The 9,173-nt window shown below is 38.0% G+C and overlaps 1 protein-coding gene across 1 annotated transcript in view; it reads right to left on the reverse strand.

Annotated features, from left to right (window-relative positions):
- The window catches only part of LRRC2 (leucine rich repeat containing 2), a 73,559-nt gene extending 66,221 nt beyond the window's left edge, over positions 1-7,338 (reverse strand). Inside the window, exon 1 of the mRNA XM_058044270.1 lies at positions 7,224-7,338. The gene's annotated coding sequence lies outside the window, so the exon portion shown is untranslated. The remainder of the gene's footprint in view (positions 1-7,223) is intronic.
- Positions 7,339-9,173: the final 1,835 nt, after the last annotated feature.

Below are 9,173 nucleotides of genomic sequence, written 5' to 3' on the forward strand. Positions count from 1 at the left end.
CCTAACAATCTTCACAGGGCTGTTGCTCTATCCTATATCCTTGTCTAGAAAATGGGCATAAAGTATCAAGCATGATGGCAGAATATGTATTTGCCAAAATTCAGACACCGTCATTTTCCTAATGATGAGATACTGCCCAGGAAGGAAAACTGGCTAAAGTTATGATTAACTGATACTAACTATAGATTCTTCAGGATACCTACTTATGCATGGCAAGAATTTATCACAGAAGAAGCAACTACTAATAATGATTTTGATTTCTAAAAATGCATATTCAAATTCATACACAGTAGTTTCTTTCTTCCAACATCAGATTAGGCTTGTAGAGGAAAACTTAAAACTATCATCTATTATTCACAGGTGGTAAATTACCTTTGGATAGAGAAAAATCTCAATCATATCCTTCCTTCTAACTTCTTAGCTTCAACTAGGAACACAGCTATTTTTCCTCCCATACTTAGGCTATTCACAGGGAATCACTGTTATCATTTTGTTCATTGTCAGAAACCACAGTGAAGTTAGACAGGACCTCTAGAGGTCACCTTGTCTGACTGCTCTGCTCAAAGCAGTCATATGGTTCTGTACACCCAGCACCCCTCCTCTTCCAATTTACCCATCATTTTTTAATTCAGCGCTGCTTCTTTCTCATCCCATACTTACACATGATCATTAAGGACAAGCTTTTGTCATACTTGTGAGGATTACCTCACCCACTCATATGGCAGTAAGTGAAAAGCAAAAAACTATTTCTTACCCAAGAAACAGGCACCCTTGCTTTCATTAAGGACAAGTCCTCTCCACAAAAGCTGTCATGACCTGCATTTGCAAGATCTTACTTCATAACTACACTGAGTTTGCCACTTAAAGTCATCTTGACTTAAGTAACATCTATGTCTAAATCATGCTGCAGATCATCAGCACACCTTTCTTAGATGAAGCATGGTTCTAATATTTATCAGTCTTTTGAGTTATTAATGAGATAGGCCACAAAACAAGGCTATTCAGTAACATATGATAATTAACATACAACACTTTGCAGGGGAAAAGGGATTCAGGAACACAAAAAGAAGGCAATGTCATTTACAACAGAATTATATATGGAGAAACTAGTTCTCTGTGCATATCTATGGAAGCAAATAATCTTATCCCTAGCCATTTACACCTCCCAAGAGGTTATCTGCAAGACCTTAATCAATATCCTCAAAAGGCAACATACCGAGAAGTCAAACTGATCTTGTCTTCTTTGTAATGATTAGCTCAGAAACAGAGCGGGCCATTCAGGATTTTTTTTTTTTTTTTAGCTACTCTAAGATTTTCCCTTCAGAAGCAGCTACACGTTAATTTAAGGAAATACTTTTAGGTAATATAATAAATAAATAAATAAATAAATAAATAAAATCATCTCAAAAATTTAAAAATAGCACTTTTTTTCTAATAAGCATTGCAGTACTTGGCAAGGTGATATGAGAGTTTGCAACCAGAGAAACTTGTATTAGTGGCAGAGGAAAAATTTATTTTTTTAGCTTCACTCCTTCCTGCTCTTTAGGCTTTTTTTAGGAGGAGGGGGAATAAAAAAGTCCCTTTGAACACCATGGCCTTTGCATCTCTTCCTCAACCAGCAGGTTATGTCAACCTTGTCCCTGTTTTTATCAATAAGGAAATTACACAGGAATTTCTGTAACTAGAATTTTCCTTCTACATTATAAACCCCAATTCTTTCTGTCCCCAGGGATGTACTATCAGTTCAAGATACAATAGCCTGCAAAATATTCTGAATGTCATCATTCCAGGGTTCTGTGCCTTCACTAGAACACATTACCAAGCCCCTCCCCTACAAAGAAATTCTGTCTGACTCTTCCTATTGCAGGCCCCATCTCAACACCAAGACCCATTTTCTTATCAAGTGAATTTAATAATCTGCCACTTCTCCAGGCCAGCTGAGGTGAGGAGCACTTGTCTGTAAGAGCATTCTTTTTCTGCCAGCATTTGGGTTTGGGTGCCCTATTGCTGTGAGCTATCCCTACACACATAGAGCAGAAAAAACTGCCTTTCCAGACACTTATGTGCAATTTCTGTTCTTAGAAAAAAGAGAACACCTTTCCTTAATCTTTATTCATTTAAATGTATTTAGAAATAGGGCTATTAAAATCAAACACTGTCCTCATGTGTATAATGATATTGAGCATTTGGAGCATTTGGATGCTCTTAAGCATTTGGAGGATTAACTGGCAAAATACTACAATATTAGGGATGATACTCATCAGAGGTTTTTATTTAAATTACATAATACTAATACCAAATATTATTGCTAGTAAAAGCATCTGCCTAAGTATCTGCATGGATTTTTTTTATTTTATCATTTATTTTATTTTATTGTATAAATTCACCTAAAAGTAGGCAGACTGGTCTCTAGCATCTATTTCAGAGATTCTTTTTTAAATAGTAGGAGTACTCAGAAGCCATGAAACAGACTCTCTTCAGCAAGGAGTTGAAAATATATAGGTTGGAAAAGAAGATAACTACCTTGTAATGTCCATAGTCTGTATTATTTTTTATTTATTGTTATTCATGTTGTTGTTACAAATATACACATACTTCATATGTCAACTCTTCAGTAAAACTGGAGAGGTTTAGTGCTGTGCCCTAAATGCCCTTGCTCCCTTCAGCTATTGGTATCTCCAACTCTTGTTTGCAGGTCTGCCACAGATGCTACCACAGCCATCCTTGATAGGTGCAGTGATCTCGTGACCATTTGTGTTTGTTTCCACTTTACCTCTGAAACCTGAGCAGGCATTTGATGACTGGGTTTTTTCCTTTTTCTTTTTACTTTTTTTTCCTTCTTGGCTTAAGGGGGAAATAATGGGGGAAATTTATGATTTTCAATACCTCTAGAAGTGTCACCAACCTGAGTATGGAGGACCACTGAAGGCAACTAAGTTTCAAAATTAGGACACCTTTTGGGAGCTCCTGGTGTTTAATGCTGAAGGAGTTTCATCTCCATCACCAGCACTTCTTGCACCACAAGGTGCCACGGACTACCCAATCTTCAAAAAAATGTTTAAGGATATATGAGCTAAAATCAACACTGAATTCTGGATGGACGGCCTTCCACAGATAAAATGTGCTTTTCAAATCAGCAACTTCATTGAAAGAACAGTTTTCAGCCTTTCTGCTCTTATCTCAGCATCTGAGATAGATCAATCAATTCATAAATACCTTGAGAAGCATACTAAAAAAAAAACACCAAAACAAACAAAAAAAATAAAGACAAGGCAAGGTCTTCTTTAAAAAGAAAAGTAGTGGAGTACAAGAGAAGTATTCTTAGATATGATGACTCTGTGGTCTGCCGAGATTAACTGTACCAAACTCTTCTACAGCTCCTCCCTGTTTACCAGTATTATCTGTCTTCTCTGCAGTGGGTAGAATACAGCCAGTGATAAGTAAAAATTGCATTGGCTTTATTACAGTAGAGTTTCAAGTTCTCTGAACATAGCTGGGATTAGTGTTAATGCTGGCCAACTTGTGTGTGCACAGTATTCTGTAGAACAAGACCTGAGTCTTGAGTCTGAAAGAGTCCAACATAGTTTTGAGACTACAGATACAGCCAGTATTAGTCTCTGTTAACAGCTCTCCTAATTTCACATGGCACCTGGCTGTCCTAAAGCACAGCTCTGTGTATACTTTCCTCTGCTGTTTTACGTGAGTTATTAAATTATTAATGTTTTGGTTTCTTCAATTTGCTTAACAACCTGGCTCACTTGGGCCTTTTTTATTTCAGATAATCACTGTGGGAGATCTGCTGCACTCTAGTGAGTATTACTGGCAGGATTACATGGGGGAAAATATGAGTGAAATATTTCCTACCAATGCTGCAAATAATTTCTTAGGAAATAAGCTCACTCACACTGTACTTTGGAATCATCAAGTCATTTATCTCTCAAGTTTTTAAATAATTCAGAGGAAACCTGACATTTGGATAGCAACTGAACACATTTTTTATGTTATCAGGAAAAGATTAAATTAGAGGAACATGCTGTGATTGAAAGAGCAACAGAAATTGTGGCAATGTTCACCCTATACAACTATATTTTGCTAACTGAGCACAGCTTGTAAGTGGGGTAGTGCTTCTCTGTGATGCCTGAGGAGTGGGAGAGGACTGCAAAGTGGGAACTTGCTCTTCCCTACCTTGCTTTGCTTCTAGTAACAATCTCTTATTGTTCTACACCAGCAGGGAATTATCCTTCCTGCTAATCTGGTTTGTTTAGCTGTCACCAGTCTTGCCAAAAGTGCAGATTTGACAGTGAGAGTTTGAGGTCTGGGATCCAAGATAGACTGTGTTTCAGAGCACATATGCATGCGTGCATGTGATTGCTGGGTCCTGGGGAATATGTGGGCAGGGCAATGTGATGGATCACAGTGGGTGTCCCCCTGAAGGCCTGGGTCCCCAGAGATCCAATAAATGTAGCTACAGCGCAGAATAAATACAAGAGGAAAGGGACAATCTGCTGCAGGGCTGGAGAAGGCAGTCCTGACACCTGGACATGAGCCCAGATGTTTTGGGAGTTTGAAATGTTCCTTCCTGCTCTCTCAAGAGTACAGTCTCAGCCAGCTGGCTCCTACATAAACAAACACAGACACTGACACTTTCAAGCTATTAATTAGTCCAACTTTCAGTGTAGTTAATTTCCGAAATTAGTGTCTTTCTGTATCATGGAGCTTAATCATGAACGCTTTGATGAATTAAGGTCTTTTTTTAGTTTTCTTCTTTAGCTACTTCGTGAAAGAGACATTTATGAATAGGATCTGACATTAACCTCTTTCATACACAAATAAATAATGTTTGCATTGTTTACACTCCCCAGCTAAGACAAAACATATCTTTTTATTAACCTACTCATTATAACTCAGGTAAAAATAACTATGAACACTATAAAATTAAAAACAGATATGCAAGAGCTGAACTTGGTTTCCACATATTTTTATGTGCATATTTCTTTTTGTCCAGTACTGCAGCATAATGCTTTACTGACAGTTTTCATTAATCAGTTCCTATTTTAGATGTAAATTAAACAGTCTCACAAACAAGAGTCCTCTTTATCACTGCAGTCTTCGCATCTTGATTTTTAGACAATTTTTCACAGGGTTATTCATTAATTAGGTCTTTAATTATGGATTAATTAGCAGCTGAATTACAATATTCCTTATACTTTCTCAACTCTTGTAACACTAATATGTTTGCCATCAAGCATGATAGATGTTACATATGCAAGGGGATTTATTACAGATGTATTCCCCTAGCACTTCAGTGAGCTGACTAATTATTCTTCCATTGACAATGAAGCTAATGAAACACTGGACTGATGTCTCTGACAAAAATCCATTCTTTTTCTTTTTTTTTTTTCCTGGATATTGCTGAGGAGAGGTCTAATTCTCTTAAGACTGAGAGAGGGATGATGTATTTGAGATGGGCATGTATTTTGAGGTTGTTTCTTATCAAAGGAAAAACAGCTCAAAAGTGTATTATGTATTGGTGAAGGTGTTGAATCTATGCATGTAGCTGTAGCCAGCTGGTGTAAACAATTGTCTTGGACTGTATACAACAGAATCCTGGGAAACTGAAAACATGTTTTAAGAACTGATTAGAGAGATCCCCCTTAACTTCTCATACATAGACCCATGGCAAATAAATTTGCATTCTTTGTCACTGAACAAAACACTGAGGCTTTCATATTAGATTATCTTAATTTAGATTAGATTATCTTAATTTGACCATACCATTACACTCTCAGGTTTCTAAAACTTGTTTCACATCCATTGTGGTTTTTAACACAGTGTTTTTATAAGACAAATAAGACAAATAAGACTTCTTATTTGTCTTAAGGTTCGTGAACAATTCCCGAGAATTGAGGCTACTCTTTCGTACCTTTCATGTACCCTTAGAGGGTACAGCCTCTGACACTATCTCTGTGAATGACAACATCATAAATGTTATTCTAGACTCTCTGTCCTAACTGACACTAATTAAAAACCCTCAAAATATATAATTTTCTTTTTCTCCCTGGGGGGGGCTTTTTAAATGTGCTGATCTAAGAATTCAGTCCTGTCACCTGCCTCTACTACAGAAGGAAAACAAAAACCTATGTCTGACCTACAGCAGTCCTATTTCCAGTGTCAGAGACAAAATCATTACCTGTATAAAGAGTAAAACAGTCATAGCCAATTGCAAAAATGTTAAATTTTGTGATTTAAGATGGTAGTTTATATAGATAAGCTAGAGATGATACTGCTTTCAACTACTCCCGCAGTCAACTTATTTTAGCTCCAATGGCCTAAACCCCACACTCAGTCATGAGGTGGCATCTGTATTTTATCAGTTCCCTCACCCCAGCTGTCTCTTTAGTCTTTCCCTCATCTGTGGAGAGGAGACACAGGTAACATTGACAGCTGGACATCTTTGGAATAATTCTCCACTTTTACCTTCTATCTGAGGAGAGCCAAGTGGGTGAAACTATTTGGTATGATCTACCTCTTTGCTTAATGAGCATTATCATCCATCCATGATCCTTGAAACTGTGCTCAATTAACTGCTGTTCAGAGGAAGAGAGCTGGTCAGTACCTCTTAACCTACAGAAAATAATATGTCAATGATAGCGCATGAATGCTTGTGGTAGCAACAACAGCAATAATGACAATATTTGACTTTAAATGATAGGCTGTGTTCTCAAAAGATGTAGAGGGCTGTATTTCCTATGCCAGTTAGATTAACTGTAAGTAGCCTTCAGAAACTGAAGTTCTATAACTCTTTTTAAATTCCACTGTAAATTCTGACAGACAGCAAAGATAAATGACTGACCTCTCAAACCATTTTTTTTCTTGAAAATCATTCTCACACCAGCATATGTCCTTGAGATGAAATAGCAATGGTTTATTATAACTGAGTCACAGAGTAGAACTTGAAAGGTTTCCTAAATTATAAAGTTTGGATTTGTCACAAGCGTAAATCTATTTACAGGAACTATGCAGGGGGTGTATCTCACTCTCTTTAAAGATACCCACCAAACATACTGCTCTCTGTTTCAACTGCTTTTCCCATATACATTAGTTTTCAAAGATCCACAGCCAAACCAGAGCAACCTGATAGCTACTTCTCACTTTTCCTGCCATTTTCCACCTTGACCCCACGCATCTGAAGAAACACAATAATCAGCAAAACTGTCACTTACCTACTACTAAAGAACACAAGTGTCCAGAGCTCCTGAGTTTGCTGTGCAGTTATTCAACGTGGGACACTGAGGTTGTTTATAGCATAGCACAGCTCATGGCCAGCCAGATCTGTCTGAACCCTGCAGCGTGACTAGCCTTCCAGATGTACTAATATGCTATATTTGTAATGTGATAACATGATCTGTGGCCTTACAGCAGAGACACGGGCAGGATAAAGTGTCTGCACTGCATGAGTCAACACAGGATGGAAACAACAGTGCTAGGACAGCATCTCATTTGCTTCAAGGGAAGTGTGACAGAGCTAATATTACTCATATTCATGTATATTTGTCAGAAAAGGGCAAGGAGAATAAAAGAAAAATGCATATACAGTCTGAATTCCTCTAGTATGCCTTTTCCTTATTCCTCTAGCTACCTTTTCCTTTCCACGTCCATTTGATTCTCAAATAAATATACACATGGGTACACAGACTATTACCATGCAGTTTGCATGACTGATTGATTTACAGCAAAATCTGCTTTTTCTTGCTGATGGTTGCCCACTTTTTTTAGGACAACGCTTGTCACTTGTATTCCCGCTTATTGTTAGCGGGCCAGAAGCGCAGGGCTGTGGGCAGCCAGAGATCATCTTGCAGCAGGCTCAGCATTGCCAGGGCAGGGGCTGATGAGATCAAGGAGCTGATGTGAGCCATGGGCAAAAGGAATAGGTCCTGGGGATGCAAGAGGGAAGATGGACATGGACACAGAAGCCCATCGGGACCTTCATGGCCCTTCCTGACATTTCAGCATGAATGTTTGACATTTTCTGATTGTACCTTTAATGAAATAAGCCCATTCATTTCTAATTAGAAAATGATGGGAGGGAGGGAGGGAGGGAGGGAGGGAGGGAGGGAGGGAGGGAGGGAGGGAGGGAGGAAGGAAGGAAGGAAGGAAGGAAGGAAGGAAGGAAGGAAGGAAGGAAGGAAGGAAGGAAGGAAGGAAGGAAGGAAGGAAGGAAGGAAGGAAGGAAGGAAGGAAGGAAGGAAGGAAGGAAGGAAGGAAGGAAGGAAGGAAGGAAGGAAGGAAGGAAGGAAGGAAGGAAGGAAGGAAGGAAGGAAGGAAGGAAGGAAGACTATTTAAAAAGAAAACAAAGGTCTTCATCAGAAATATTTTCAAAAACTGCTTTAAATTTTTTTTCTTTGAAATTCAGCTTTTCAATTTAAATAGTTTCATATTTTTAAGTTTTTTTTTTTTTTTAACTAAGCTTTTTCAACAATTTCTGCTCATTTTTCATCCCTGCCAGTAACAATAACCATTAACTAAAGCATCTGGGTTTAGCTTAAGCTTCAGATACTAGTTTTACATTGCTCTGCTTTCAGTGACCCTGCTGTAATCACATCTATTGGGATGGGAAAGTCATGATCTGTGAGCTAAAATGTTCAATTTTATCTTCAAGTCTGAACGAGATAGTATCAGGATTCACTTTAATCTTTTTTTGATGCAGTGTGTTTCAAGGTATGGTGACATGCCTGAAGGATCCTGCATCACATATCCTCACTCTTCAGTCATCTTAGTCTTCACAAATATCAGTAAAAAATAGTATGATCACCACATCCAATTTTTCTAATAAATTTTTATTTTCTGATAAAACTACCCACCAATTTGCATAGTTTTTGCCATATGTCTGTATGGATTTCCTGCAGTAGTGAGCATTATCAGACTTCAGCTGCAAGAGCTGATGAAGAAATCAGTGAGGGAGACAATACTTTGGAGCAGGAAAAGTGCATCCCTTCTATATTCAGTAGAATGGTGTGTAATTCTCCTTTTGTGCACACTGCCTCAGAAAATATGGGGCTATATTTTGTTTAGAATGTGAAAACATTAAATAATAATTAATTAGCAATTATATTAAGAAAATACTGACCTCTATCTCACTCTTTCAGGATCCATCCCTTGCTGTACAGGTGTTG

The sequence above is a fragment of the Melospiza georgiana genome, chromosome Z (genome assembly GCF_028018845.1).
Source record: "Melospiza georgiana isolate bMelGeo1 chromosome Z, bMelGeo1.pri, whole genome shotgun sequence".
NCBI lineage: Eukaryota > Metazoa > Chordata > Aves > Passeriformes > Passerellidae > Melospiza > Melospiza georgiana.